At 46.9% G+C, this 15445-nt stretch overlaps 1 protein-coding gene across 31 annotated transcripts in view; it reads right to left on the minus strand.

Annotated features, from left to right (window-relative positions):
* The window catches only part of NUMA1 (nuclear mitotic apparatus protein 1), a 70584-nt gene that overhangs the window by 48489 nt on the left and 6650 nt on the right, over window positions 1-15445 (minus strand). For 24 of the 31 annotated variants that reach the window (XM_083609510.1, XM_083609505.1, XM_083609507.1 and 21 more), the window contains exon 1: window positions 4863-5083. The exons of the other annotated variants lie outside the window; for them this stretch is intronic. The gene's annotated coding sequence lies outside the window, so the exon portion shown is untranslated. Of the gene's footprint in view, window positions 1-4862; window positions 5084-15445 lie in introns of those variants that run through there. 31 annotated transcript variants of the gene reach the window in all.

Below are 15445 nucleotides of genomic sequence, written 5' to 3' on the forward strand. Positions count from 1 at the left end.
TGGAGTGGACTGAAAAGTGTTGATTGTGTAAAGTGTGTGTACATGCACACAACTACCAGTTCTGTGATATATGTGTGGCTAGTGCATGTGTGCTTGTGACCAGGGGGAGGGGGGACAGAGCTGCATGCATTTGAGAGGTGTCCTACTCACCATTGGAATGTGGCCCCCAAAAGGCTGGACAAGTTCCAATCTGGCCCCAGGCTTAAATAGGTTCCCCACCCCCCTGAACAAGTTACTGGGGCGGCTATTTTTAATTATACCTTAATGCAGGAGCATACCACACCTAACAAAGCTCCTATTTTCAATTCTGTCTCTGCTGTGTTAATGCTGAGAAAGTTACTTTGCGTGTCAAATTTAAGCGGGAATTCTTTATAGACATCCAAACTGGAGGCTTCTCAACCGCACTTTTTCATTAAACCGTGAAATGTGAACACTAAGGGAGCAGTTATACTCAACTAAGGATTTCTGTCTTCTAGGAAATACTATGACAGAGTGACCAGGCAGATACACAAAATGAAGTTTCAAGTGGAATAGTTAGAAGGGGGAGAAGAAAAGGATATCGTATTCTCACATTGGCCAACCAGACGCCTCTGAGAAGTGCACAGCACAATTGAAAATAAAACTAACAGTATCATGCCATTGCACAAATCTATGGGGCGATCACATTTGGAATACTGTGCACTGTTCTAGTCACCTCAACTCAAAAAGGATATTGTAGAGTCGGAAAGGGTAATCAAAATGATCAAGGGGATGGAGCGACTGCCCTATGTAGAAAGGTTGCAGCATATGCTACTTTTTTAGTTCAGGGAAAAGGCAAGGGATTATAAAGTTTATAAAGTTATGAATGGAAAGAAGAAAGTGTATAGATAAAAGTTTTTCTCCATCTCTTGTAACACTAGAACTAGTAGACATCCAATGAAGCTTAATTGGAAGATTCAGGACGGGGGGGGGGGCGGGGATTATAGTGGTACCTTTAGTTATGAACTTAATTCGTTCCAGAGGTCCGTTCTTAACCTGAAACTGTTCTTAACTAGAGGCATGCTTTGGCTAATGGGGCCTCTTGCCCACTAGTTTCCCTCAGGCATCTGGTTGGCCACTGTGAGAACAGGATGCTGGAATGGATGGACCACTGGCCTGATCCAGTAGGCTACTGTTATGTTCCTATGAGTGCAACAGCATTCTCCACACTGGTAATTCCCAGCAACTGTATGCTGCCTCCAACTGTGGAGATAAAATTGTGTAAATAGTACTTTTCAGTTGCTGGTGGATATGTTAGAGGCAAATACCACTTGGGTGCCCATATTTTCAGGCTCAATTCATTTGAGGAGCCAAGGTACCCTTTGCTCCAGAAGATGTCAGAACTTTCACTGCAACATTTTGAAGTCACTGAAATTCCCAAATGCAAACCCACAAACCTACTATTACAGTAGGCCAATCTGAAGTAATGGTGTGTGTTGCCACCACCAGAGTTTCTTGCCCTGGAAACAGGAGCAGCTGGGTGAAGCGAGGGCTTTAGCACTTTATAACACAGCTGGGGAAGTTTTCGGGAAGGTAGCAAAGAAGGTGCCCTCTGTGAGCCTAACCATGAGACTGCTGTTCCACTCTGCTAGGGGTGGGGATTCACTGCAATGTTTTGCTGCAAGTCCCTGTTTGCATCTTCTGTTGTGCAAAGGGCAAATAAATAAGTTTAGGTACTTTCTCAGGGAACTGTTGTTCTAAACCCAAGCTAGCAAGTTCATGCCATCAGCTCCAGAACTGAGAAAGTTCAGCTGGGGCAGCCACAACATCCTGGACACTACTTAAAGAACTGTGTGAACTGAGAGGAAGATGGAAGGAAAGAGCCTGTTGAGGGAGCTCCTGAAGAGGCTATGAATGGCAAGTGAAAATTCTATTTTATTGGTCCAACTTTTGCATCCTTTTTTTGTTTTAATCTTGGAGATTGCAAGCCTCTTAAGTTTGTCAATAGGCAGGCAGTATAAAAGCACAGTAATAAGCCACTTTAAATTGGTCAATGTGAGTATGATGCTACTGTAGCCTATCTCTGCCTCCAAGGCTGCCTCAGTGATGGGGATGTGGGGACTGCTCAATGGCTGGATACTATTTCATGCCCTACCTAAATATTTAAAGGGTTTTTCTTCCCACAGCTGGCTTGCAACATTTATTTAGCACACTCAGCTTGCATGCTGCCATTGTCTTCTAGAGCTAAAAAACTAATCAAGTGAGCACAGTGTGGACCTGAACTCTGACTGGAACAACTACTACTCCTGCACTCTGCCATACCCCTTTGGACTTTACCCCTGTGGCTCAGTGGCAAGGCAGAAAACTCTGAGGCAAGTTAATCTGTCACCAGGCACAAGCAAGCCAGACAATTTATCCCCAGAAAAGCAGTCACCTTAACAGTTCAGACTTGGTAGGAACATCCTATGCCTGATGAAGGTAATGAAAGTGATAAATGTGGTGTGTGTTTCTCCCATCTAACCCACAAATGGTACAGCAATTAAGAACTTCAATTCATGAAGTGTCCTTCCAAAATCTCTTTTAGCCTCACAGCTTCAATAAAAAGCAAGGAATGGTGTTCTACCTCTATGCTGCAGATTTCTGGGGCAACAGAACTTTAGGAATTAAGAGGCAAGAATTTTAAGAGTCAGATATCTAATTGTCTACAACTATTTATTTTTGAGCAGGCTAAGCAAAAATCCTAGGTGTCAAACCTGCAAGATGCCTCAATTTTCTATTACAGTAATCTCTTTTAGCTGTAATTAAGAAATGAGACTAAGGCTACCTTCTGGTTTCATCAAGGCCCTCTCCCCCTCCAGTTCAGACCAACATCCCATCCAGTCCTGCTTTCTTGTTAGCTCTGGGAAGGAAGATGGCATTAAACAGGATAACTTAGAAAGCCCACTGAGCCTCATCCACATAAATATGGCATGTTTCTGCATAAAGGAAAGAAGGTATTTTGAAGACAGACTTTTAGATAGCCACCTGCCAGATTACCAGTGGAAAGAACTGCCTGCAGGTATCCAAAGGACATGTGAAGTAGAGAAGGCTCAGAGACTTCATACAAATAATGTGCCATCAATGACTACAAAACATTTGTGTGAGCACTTCACTTTTTGTAGATGTCTTGGACTTCATACACAAAAAAGTTGGCTCATTTGTTGAGAGCATGGGACAGGCAGCTTCAAAAAAGTGGACTGTTGTTCTACAGATGGGGCTTCAAGGAAGAGGAACACATCTGTCCCTCCAGTATACAAGAATTTTTGTTTATTGAGGAGAGACTTCTTTTCCAAAACAACCATTATATACACTATATTGCAATAAAATGCCTAGGTGAGAACCAGCAGCCCTCTAGCACTATACAGCACAGCCGGGGAAGAGAAAAGGTGTCCTTTATCCCTCTCCAATGCCTAAACATTATTACAAAGCTCACATTCCAGGATATTTGGAGACCCTGAACAGCAGCATTCCTCTCAGGAGCTGGAGATGCACTGCAATGTTCTGTTGCAATCCCACTAATTTTCCTATGTATTCACTGGGATTCTGAAGAACAGGAAAACTCCAACAGGCTACAGTTCAGCCGTGTGTAGGGGAGGGGAGGGGCGACACACACAGAGGCTGCTTACAGAAGCGTGCGACCTAATCCCAAAGTCTCAAATTATCTTATGGATTTTACCAAATTCTGCCGCCCTGCATTTTCCCCATTGCTTGGCAGAGAACGAAAAGGGGTCTGCCTTTAGGTATGAAGCACACCAGATGCACCCAGTGGTTTGGGGAGGCTGCAGGTCCAGGAAGAACGAGCTTAATTTCAATGAAGGGAGGTCGGCAGGCGGGAATGGCGAAACGCAGCAGACCTGATCCTCTCATTGCGAAAGGCAGGCCTTGTCTTCTTGAAAGCCTGCCAGCCCAAGCTGCACACCAGAGTGGCAAGGGCAACGTTTCTTGGGCATCTTCGAGGCAAACGCGACAACACTTCTGATGCGCTTTCCAAGCGCGCACTTTTGTACCTCGATCCCTCAAACTGGAGGCCAAGCAAGGCGTAGCGCACCCCCCTCCAGGCTTGCGGGGCGAAGAGCAGCAATGCCGCGCAGCCGAGAGTCATGGCGGCAGCAGAGCGCACGACCAATCGGCTTGTGGCGCGAGCAGGCGGCGCGGAGCAGCGGCAAAGGCCTCCTTTCGGCGGAGCTTGCCTACAGCCCACGGGCACCTTTGCAGAAGGGGCTCGAGGAGGAGGAGGCGAGAGCGCCCCAGGTCGCTTTCTCCTCCCGCCCTTGTTTATGCTCTGCTCTTCCCCCTCCGGTCCCTCCAAGCTCTGGCGCAGATTAAGAGGCCAGGCGGAGGGAGGTGACTGGAGGGGGCGTGATCCGCTCTCCAAGAGCCCAGCGAGCACGTAGCCCGCGGGGCTGGCCTGGAGGCTCGCCGCTCGGCTCGATGGGGCTCCTTCGGGCAGGCAAGCACAAACACACACAAGCGCGCACCTCCCCGAAGCCCGCTCACTTCGATCCTCGGGCCTGGGCGGCGGCAGAAAACAGGCAAAGAGAACATTCCCTCCCCCCCATCCAGCCCTCCCCTTTCGGGAAAGCGACCAAGCCGCCGAACTCCCGGATGTTGGCAAATGCCAACTTCGCCCCAGCAGGCAATGCCCGCCTGCTCTGCGCTGCTTCGGACAAAAGGCGGGCACGGAGGAGACTCCTTGCTCGGCGCCTCTCGCGGCCGCGGGACTCTGGGGAGTGGGGCGAGGAAGAGCCGTAAGGGGGAAAGGCGAGAGGCGGCCCCCTCCCCGCAGGTTGTGTGCAAATCAAACCAGGCAGAGCAGAAAAAGGAAAGAGCGAGAGAAAGAGAGAGAGTCTTTGTTCAGGCCTTACCGGACTTCTAAAGCCACAGTTTCTGGGCGCCAGATTTTTAATCCGTCATTAGGGTTTAAAATCTGGAGAGGAGAGAGCCAAGGGGAGGGGGGAGTGAACGCGCGCGCACAAAAGAAAAGTTGTGGCTTCGCTTCTCGGAGAGGGAGGCGGGCGGGCTGACAGCAGCAGCAGGAGGCGGAGGAGAGGGTCCCTCCGCACCAGCAGCGGCGCCACCGCTCCTCCCCTCGCCGGGCCAGGAGCCAGGCGCACGTCACACAGCAAGGAGTCGGCAGGCTTTAAAGGCGCCCGGCCCAGGGAAGGAGGAGCGCCGGGGCGAAGGCTGAGCCACTCGGATGCCCCCCCCGCGCCAGCCTGCTAAATACTTCTCCCCACCCCGACGCAGAGACAGGCGAGCGCAGCACCCTGCGCCTCCTGGCCTTCAAGGCGAAGAGGGGCGCCCCGCAGGGCCAGGCGGGTCTTCTCCTCGCCGCCTTTCAACGCCAAGTTGTCCTTAGACGGAGGAGGGCGCGAGGTGGCTCCTACTCGCCCAGAGGCCAGGAAGTCCCGATTTGCCACAGGCAAGCCAGGAGCTGGTTACAAAACCTACAAGATGGAGCTCTGGGTTCGGGCAACAGGTGCTACCTCTGAAGATGGGTCGGACACAGCAAGGGCTGGAAGGACAGCTGCGTGGGATTTTATCAGGTCCTCAAGACCTGCATTTGTGAGCTGCTAGTTTTCTGCAGGTGGTGCTGTGGTCTAAACCTGAGCCTAGGGCTTGCTGATCGAAGGTCGAACCCTGTGACGGGGTGAGCTCCCGTTGCTCTGTCCCAGCTCCTACCAACCTAGTATTTCAAAAGCACATCAAAGTGCAAGTAGATAAATAGGTACCACTCCAGCAGGAAGGTAAACAGTGTTTCCGTGTACTGCTCTGGTTCGCCAGAAGCGGCTTAGTCATGCTGGCCACATGACCCGGAAAAACTCTCTGCGGACGAACATCGACTCCCTCGGCCACTAAAGTGAGATGAGCGCCGCAACCCCAGAGTCGTTCGTGACTGGACTTAACTGTCAGGGGTCCTTTACCTTTACGTTTTCTGCTCAAGGCAAAGGGCTTGCTTTGAACTTGCCAGCTGCATTGCTTCTTGTGATTCAAAGGAATCACTCCAACCCTATATGCCATCCCTTGCAGTCCAAGAAGACCCTCTTGCAAGTGCCTCTACCTTGTGCAGTAGGTGGGCAAGAGTCTTCTGGATGCTGAGACCCCAGAGTTGAAACTCCCTGCCTAAAGAGGTTCCATTTGGAACTCCTCTACTGCCTTTCAGGTGGAAACCAAAGACCTTAGTAATGGCTTGAATATTCAGCTTTGACAAGGGAGCTGGGGGTCCAGATGCTTGCTCAGCCATGAAGCTCAGCAGGGGTCAGGTACAGCATCATAGCTTAACCACCACATGGGAGGAATGGGCAAGGGACACCACATATAATGACTTTAGTTCCTAGAATGGAGGAGATTAAAATGTTATACTTAAAATATAAAACATGATCTTACTGCACTTGTTGTAATCAAGGTGCTTGTTGATTTTACTGCTTGAGGTTCTTTAGTTTTTGTATTTATTATGAAGCAAGGGCTCCTGTTAGGGCAGAGGCAGTTTGTAATTTTTTTCAAATAAACAAACCAACAAATACCCTATAGCTGTGTCCTGGAAATACTTTGTGCAGAAACCCTCCTTTGAAAAAACATGTGCTGTATCACATCACTGTTCAATTGATGACCTGCTGTGATGAGAAGCAAAGTAGCTTCTGGCAGGGAGTCTTTCACTCATTTAAGATAATCCACACATTTTCATCTAAGAGGAAGATACCCTGATCTGTTTGGGGGGCAGCTGCCACAATTGCATTTTGTTTGTTTGTTTTTTGTGTTTTTGAGAAGCAAAGCAGCTAGTAAGCCTGATCTTTATCAGAAGCATTTTAGAACCACCTTTCATAGCCCATTGGGAAGGCCAAGACTCCTGGTAGCGTCTTACAAGGGGTTAGCAACACTAGCCTGACCTTCAAGAGCCTCCATTTGGAAAGAGCATCTAGGGGCCTTCTGGTTTCTGAACTTGTAAGACCTGCAGCATTATGCACAAATGGAACTGTATTAGCACAATAGGAAGGGCCTGGAAAATCATGACCTGTGGGTTGCAGTGGACCAGTGAGTTTTTGCATTGGCTGGGAGTGATTTTTAACTCATCCCTCAAGCTTGCATAGGAAACTGAGAAAAAAGCTGCCTGCAGGCACCACAAAAACTCACTGGCCCAAATGAACACACAGTAATGCAAGGATTCCTCTTTCTCTTGATACCGTAATGATAATACAGTGCAAATGGGCTTTCAGCATTTTTATAGCTTCAGTCCTCATCAGATGGAAAGCACAGCACAACACATGTATAACAAGCCATTAACATTTACACACAGAGAGAATGGACAAGAAAGCTAATTGCTTAAACAAGGGAGAACCAACATAAAAATGAAATGTAGGGAAATGCCGTGACTGGGAGAGAGAGAAAAGAGGTTGCCATATCTTTAGCCCTTTCTCTGTCTGCTGAACTGCAAGACACTACATTGGAAACAGCTGTTAAAGGCTGAGGCACATTCCTGCAACAGTCCCATGGGACATTAAAGGCCTCCAACCAATGAAGGGGGGGGGGCTTACCTCTTGCTGCTATTATCCCACTGCCCTCAGAGAGGTATCAATGCAGTCTTGTTTTCTGAAATAGAACAAGTCTGCTCGCAGCAGGTTCAGCTGCAAGAATAAACCAAAATGGCTGCTATTTTGGCCTACAGAATGGCCCAACACACAATTGTAGCACAATCACAATATAGGTGAGACTATTATTTTCCTGCCAGAGAAGGGTATTCCTTGTTATTTAAAGGGCACCTAATTTGAGCTGTGAGGCCTGCAAACAGACTTAACACTTGCCAATGCATCTCTAAATTTACCTGGGCTCCTTAACGGGAGTGCAGGAAAACCAACATCAGTGATTGGGATTGCCAGTTTTATTACTGTTATTATTAAAATTTATATACCACTTGATTGGGGGAAAAGAAAAAACCTTGAAGCAGCTGCATGCCAGAGCCCCTGCCAGTAACTTTAACATTCCAGTGTGGTTGATGGAAGGTCAGGGGGGAGAAGGTGGGTGGGGAGGAGACAGATACTGTTGTTGCCTGCTCTGCTTCTCACCTGCCTACTGTGGTGTAAAACTGGAATCTCAACTCACAGAGAAACAGAACATTAGAAACAATACATGCACCACTGTCCCTGACCCAAGTTTGCCTGTTTACAACAGAGGTGGGGAACCTCATACGCAGCTACTATTTGTGGCTCAAAGAATAAAGTTTCTGTTAAGGCTAACTGCATGTTTAATTGTCCGTTGATAAAATATTTCAAAGGGGACCTCAGTAGAATATATACTTATTATTATGTTTATAGTATAGTTGTATGATGCCACAATCACTTTTCATGCTAAAATGTAATTAATGTATTTAAAAAAAGTTATTCTATTTTATAATTTTAATACCACTTTGAAACGTTTGTTTGTTTATCAAATTTCTAAACCAAACTTGTAAAATGTATCTCAGTGATAGCTGACTGGGGATCTGAGTCCAAATTCACTGTGCCTTTGATTTTCTAATTCTCTTCAGGGAAGAGTTTCCAACATTCTCTGCCATAAACCCCACAATCACACAACAGTTTTGAATTATACAAGCTGAAGGAAGCCTACAAGCAGAATGTCTAAGTGAGTGATACAGAGAAAAGAAACCAGAGTCTCTGCCATAAGCTGTATACTCACTAGATAGCCTTTTACAATTTGCTCAGCCTCAGTTCCCCATCTGTAACTTTAAAAAGAACCAACAGTGCCTTGCTTTGTAGGGTCATTAAAAGAATGAAGGAGAAAATGATTGCAAGGCACTTGCAACCCAATCCTATGAATGGTTAGTTAGAAGTTAGGTCCAACTGAGTTCTATGTGGCTTACTCCATACAAAGCATGGATAACACTGCAGTCTTAAAAGTGCTACAGAAGCATTTAGAGTTCTTATTTGCTTTCCAGTTTTGCACCATTCAGATCTCATGGCCAAAGATGACTGGTAGCTTTCCTTTTATACCCCAACAAAGGGGGGGGAGCCAATTAGATCCTTATCAGCAAGTATGCCTCTGGAAATCAGTAACACACTGTTACTGCCGTGGGGTGGGGGATGACATAAGTGACACCCCCTCCATGCCTAAGCCCAGTCAGGACGATGAGCCTGAATATCCCCTTCGCCACCACACAAACACAAAATCCCCTTTTGCCCTTCTTACTAGTACAGTTGTACCTTGGTTCTCAAACGGAATCCGTTCCGGAAGTCTGTTAAGACTTCCAAAATGTTCTGAAACCAAGACACGGCTTCCGATTGGCTGCAGAAAGCTCCTGCAGTCAAACAGAAACCGTGGAAGCCACGTCAGACGTTCGGCTTCTAAAAGTAGTTCACAAACCGAAACACTCATTTCCGGGTTTGTGGCGTTCGGGAGCCAAAACGTTTGAGAACTAAGCTGTTCGAAAACCAAGGTACGACTAATCTTCAGCAAAGAGGGTCAATGGCAACTTGAAACCCTGAGACTAGAACCTACAGAAACTTCAAATAATCATTAAATTTCAACAATTTGACCACCATCAACAAATGATTCCTCTTGAAGTGGGGAATCCAGGGCTTCATAATCCCACGAGCATAAGGTCATGTACTCCTTGCTCCTCCCTAAGGTGTGACCTTAGCTTCACAATGTGAGGCAGGTGTTCAATGACAAGTACCCCAGACAGAAATCCATCAGTATAGTTAGTACATTGAACCCTGATTCTCTCAAAGGATGCTCTGAAAAGCCTCACTGCTAGGGGATATGTAAATACTTTTACAGTGGCACCTAGAGTTACAAACACCTCAGGTTACAAACTCCGCTAACCTGGAAGACTTACCTCGAGTTGAGAACTTTGCCCCAGGATGAGAACGGAAATCGTGTGCCAGCAGCGCAGAGGCAGCAAGAGGCCCCATTAGTGAAAGCACACCTCTGGTTAAGAACAGTTTCAGGTTAAGAATGGACCTCTGGAACGAATTAAGTTCGTAACTAGAGGTACCACTGTATTGTTCTTTGGGAAGGGGTAGCTAGAAGGTGTTGGGAACTTACTTGATTGACAGGGGTAGCAACCAGTTTCATGTTTCTGCCTGGCAACCACTCCTCTTTTCTGCTGGTTTTGTAACATTTTGATGATGATTATGAGTGATGCTTCATGGGAAAGCGGGAAGGTTTTAAAATCTCTTGCAACTCCTTGCACGAGGTTGTTTCTCTTTTTTTGTTTGAACCTTTGTTGCAACAAATAAAGATCAGGTCTACTGACAGCTGTTTTGCTTCTTCAACTTGGCTGCAGTCTCCTCCTTTTGCTGACCGGAGGGAACCCTGGGGGAAGCAGTGTAAAGCCCGTACTCCCATAATTTTTTCTTTAACAACACTGAGGTTGGCAGCTAAATGAAGCAGCACTAAGAAATAAGAACACTGAAATACTACAAATGTCTCTCTCTGAAAAGGAGTTTGGAAATGTGAGAAACCAAAAATTTAGTTTAACAGAAAAAGCAGGATCCTATCAAGCAATCCACAATCTACTTGACAAAGTAACACTTACAGGTTACAGCTCAAGGTTTTGCAAACTTCTTTAGTTGCTGTCAGCCAGCAAGGATTGAGTTGGGCCTCCTTAGAAGGGGGCCCCATCAGCAGGCAAAGGGAACCAATTTTCTGGCTTAACTTGTCTGTTGCACAACCAGAAATCCCACCCCCTTCTCTTTGGAAAAACTATCTGCAGTTTGGTTTCGTGACCAAAGATGTCGGAGGGAATCCTTCTGTACAAGCCATTCGAGCTGAGGAGGGGGCTCCATTTCAACCTCACATTGTTGCTCCCCACCTTGTGGCATTCACAGGCCAGAAGTATTTGAGGAGAGCAATGTGTTTCGTCCATCTTAGCATAGAGATACGATGACCCTGACATGATAATATACCCTGGAATGAATGAAGACATGTTAATAGCCTTTTATGGAGAGACTGGAAGAACAGAATGTTGTAGTATACCACTATGATCTCCTTAGAGAAAAGCATAAAAAATCTTATTATTTAAAAAAAGAAATGCTCAGGGCCAGTGCAAATGTTTCCTGCTCAAGGCTAAACAAATATGAGTGCCAGTTTGAAGACAGCCAGTGTCATATGGTAGGCAGAGGACTGGCCTTGGACGGAGGACAGTGAGATTTAAATCCCCACAGTTATGAAGCTCAGTAGGTAAGTTTGGTCAGTTACTACCTCAGTCTCACTAACCTGTGCCTCAAGTTTGCTATGACAACAAAGGTGGGAGGACATAATGTATATCAGTGTTTCCCAGCCAGGGGCCATATGGCCCCCTGGGGGGGCAGGATATTCCAAGGGGGACACAGGTGAAAAATACGTAAATGTGGCTAGGGGGCCACAGAAGAAGTGAAGGGAAAAAACATTTTTTTAACAAAAAATCCTGATTGGCTGGCTATTCGCTTGGCCAATCACAAGCTGGTAAGGGCGCAGCCAGGCGTTTTCTTGGAGCAGTTTCTGGAGGAAAAGGGCCATCACTGAGGCTCCTGGTTTGACCAGTAGAGCCCACAATCTAGGACCCCCATGTCCGGTAAGTGCAATGGTGGGGTGGCAATGGGTTGGGCAATGGGTTGTGGCAGCCTGGGCCTGACTCTGCAAGGCGCAGGATGCAATCCACCTCAGCGCCTAGTGGATCAGGGCCTTCGGATGTTGCCGAGGGGTGCAGGATCCGAAGGCAGCATCGGCCTGGCATTGCAAGACGTGGGGTGAAATCCACGCTAGCGCCTAGTCAAGTGTGGTTGTCTGGTGCTGCTGACTTCATCTAGGAAATAACTGTGTATTCAGAAGAAAGTCACACTGAGTTGAGTGGGCCTTACTCCCAGAAGTGCAAGCTGGATTTCAAAGGGGCAGAGGAACCAGAGACCAAATTGCAAACATGTGCTGAATTATAGAGAAAGCTAGAGAGTTCCAGAAAAACATTTACTTCTGCTTCATTGACTATGCAAAAGCCTTTGACTGTGTCGACCACAGCAAACTATGGCAAGTCCTTAAAGAAATGGGAGTGCCTGATCACCTCATCTGTCTCCTGAGAAATCTCTAAGTGGGACAAAAAGCTGCAGTTAGAACTGGATATGGAACAACTAATTGGTTCAAAATTGGGAAAGGAGTACAACAAGGTCAGGCTTCCTCAACCTCGGGCCTTCAGATTTTTTGAGATTACAATTCCCATCATTCCTGACCACTGGTCCTGCTAGCTAGGGATCATGGGAGTTGTAGGCCAAAAACATCTGGAGAGCCAAGGTTGAGGAAGCCTAGACAAGGCTGTATATTGTCTCCCTGCTTATTTAACTTATATTTCATCATGCGAAAGGCTGGACTGGATGAATCCCAAGCTGGAAGATTGCTGGAAGAAATATCAACAACCTCAGATATGCAGATGACACAACTTTGATGGCAGAAAATGAGGAGGAATTAAAGAACCTCTTAGTGAGGGTGAAAGAGGAGAGCGCAAAATATGGTCTGAAGCTCAACATCAAAAAAAAAACGAAGATCATGGCCACCGGGCCCATCACCTCCTGGCAAATAGAAGGGGAAGAAATGGAGGCAGTGAGAAATTTTACTTTCTTGGATTCCACGATCACTGCAGATGATGACAGCAGTCATTAAATTAAAAGAAGCCTGCTTCTTGGGAGAAAAGTGATGACAAACCTAAACAGCATCTTAAAAAGCAGAGACATCACCTTGCCGACAAAGGTCCATATAGTTAAAGCTATGGTTTTCCCAGTAGTGATGTATGGAAGTGAGAGCTGGACCATAAAGAAGGCTGATTGCCGAAGAATTGATGCTTTTGAATTATGGTGCTGGAGGAGACTCTTGAGAGTCCCATGGACTGCAAGAAGATCAAACCTCTCCATTCTTAAGGAAATCAGCCCTGAATGCTCACTGGAAGGACAGATCCTTAAGCTGAGGCTCCAATACTTTGGCCACCTCATGAGAAGAGAAGACTCCCTGAAAAAGACCCTGATGTTAGGAAAGATGGAGGGCACAAGGAGAAGGGGACGACAGAGGACGAGATGGTGGGACAGTGTTCTCGAAGCTACGAACATGAGTTTGACCAAACTGTGGGAGGCAGTTGAAGACAGAAGTGCCTGGTGTGCTCTGGTCCATGGGGTCACAAAGATTCAGACACGACTAAAGAACAACAACAGGGCAGGGGAGCTATAGTGTTTTATGTAGGCAACCAGGGCTCCTCCAGATGACAATATCTTTTTGCACCGTCAGTAAGGACCACTTGCTTTTAAAAATTCTCCCATATATACAGAACTCCCTGTGCGCCTTTTGGACTGTATCCGTAGGTTTCCCCCTCTGTGTCAAATAACTGCGGTCCAATAAGTGTTGCTTACACATGGAAGATGGATCTCCCTCGGGAGGTACTGGACTCTCCTCCCTTGGAGGTCTCTAAGCAGGTCTCTGTCATGGATGCTTTAGCTGATTTTCCTACATTTCAGGGGGTTGCACTTGAAAGATGACCATTGGGGTCCCTTCCAGCTCCATGATTCTCTTTTTTTGTTTGTTTGGTTTTTTTGCTTCAGCAATATTTCATTATGTTCCTATCATTTTATGTAACTGTATTTTGTATAAATTATAAATAAAACATGTCCTATTTACAAAAAAACCCACACATTTAAATAGCTACCTTTCTGCTGGTAGGAGGAGGGGCATGGGTCTTGCCAGGATTGTTGTTAGGGGGCACGCTTTTGTTAGGGGGGAAGAACCTCAGTTTTGTATTGATTTTTACTTATTGGGGGGCAGCTGCCCCTCCTGGCTACACCCATGAGGGGAACAGGAAGGAGACAGGGTCAAAATTCTGAGCTAATCAGATAAAGAACAGGTATAAAGGAGGTAGGTTTTATTTTCATCTATTTTCTGAAGACCAACATTACATCAAAAGTAGTGCCAAGAAGAACATTCAGGGAGTAAAAGGGAGCAGTGTCCATCTTTCTGATTGTGTTCCCCCCAACCCACTCAATGTCATACTTTCAGTCTTTCACAGACAAACAGCAGCTGCTGAATTACAGGTGAAACTGTAAGTCTAGCCACTCAAATGCACAGAGTTTTTCAGTGCAACATCAGCTGCACTGGCTGTACCCCTATCCAACTTGAATAGCAAGCCAGGTTAATGCAGGTACAAAGTGCCTGGGACAAATGCTGAAGGCTGCTCCCCTCGCAAACACACCAGTCCTGTTTCTGCTCAGGTCTATCCAAGCAACTGTCCCCCTCCCTTTAAAGGAGGTCTGTCCAATGCTCAGACTAGGCCTGCCAAAATATCTATATATCGCCCAGGACCGGTATGAGGAGCAGACCGCAATGCTGGCTTCATTCAGCAGTGTATCGCTGCCGCTCCTGAGTCCCTCCACTAGCAGCGTCCACTGGGGGGAGTGAAGAGTTCCTTCCTCCAGTGGGCACTGCTAGCAGAGGGACTCTGGAGCGGTGGCAGTTTCACCAAGGATATACCGCTGAATGAAAATCGCCATTCCACTCTGTCTTCATACGACACAGAGGGAGAAACAAGCTGTTTTGGCAAGGTGCCAATACAGCTTGTTCCTCCCTCTGCATCTTTAAACTGCTTGAGTAAGGAATGTGCAGCTGTCCTTGCCTCAGCTGAGCTGTTATAGGAGCCCCCAACCCAGCTCCAGCTCCCACAAGCTGGCAGCAAAGTGGGTGCTCTGTGAAACTGCTTAGTTGAGGGAAGCGCAGTTGCCACTCCCCGCAGCGAGCAGTTAAAGGAGCCCCGATGCTCCATCCACTCATATGTGAGTGGTGAGAGAACTGGGGCTGTCTCAGCTGGGAAGGGGGAACCTTCCCGATCCCCAGCTGAGTGGCACAAACAGGCTGCATTGTCCGAGCCTGCAAACGCCTGGGTGAAACCTCCTCAGCTCTTGAGGTGAAAGCTGGGGCAGTTTCACCCAGTGTCTTACGGGCAGAGGCCAATGTATCTCAGACCCACAACTCAGAAGCCCCATGAGTCTTTGTGGCATGCATGCACTAAATAATTACATAAGGCACTGAGGAGTCTGCCCTGGTCAGCTTGCCACAAAGACTCGTGGGACTTCTCATCACACACCCAGTTTAACTTGATTTACCTGTTAACATTCCAGACCTTGACGACACCACTTCCTACATTTCTCAGAGTAGTCTGACTGGCACAAGTGCAAACCCTCACTGACCACCATATACAGGCGACAACCAATTTACATGGGTGCAATCAATGCACAACCATGCACACACTCATTGTGGCAACCTGTGAGTGGCCGGAAAAGGGGGTGGAATGGACTTATGTGCACTCCACCATTGGGCACAATGACACAGAAAATAACCCCCGCAGAAACTGGGAGTTGTCTGTACTGCTTTTCAGTCAGCTTAGAATTTAAAATATGGAAACAAAAGAATAAAACAAAACACAAAACAATGTAACAGCAAAATGTTCTCA

The sequence above is a fragment of the Podarcis filfolensis genome, assembly GCF_964270895.1.
Source record: "Podarcis filfolensis genome assembly, chromosome: 4".
NCBI lineage: Eukaryota > Metazoa > Chordata > Lepidosauria > Squamata > Lacertidae > Podarcis > Podarcis filfolensis.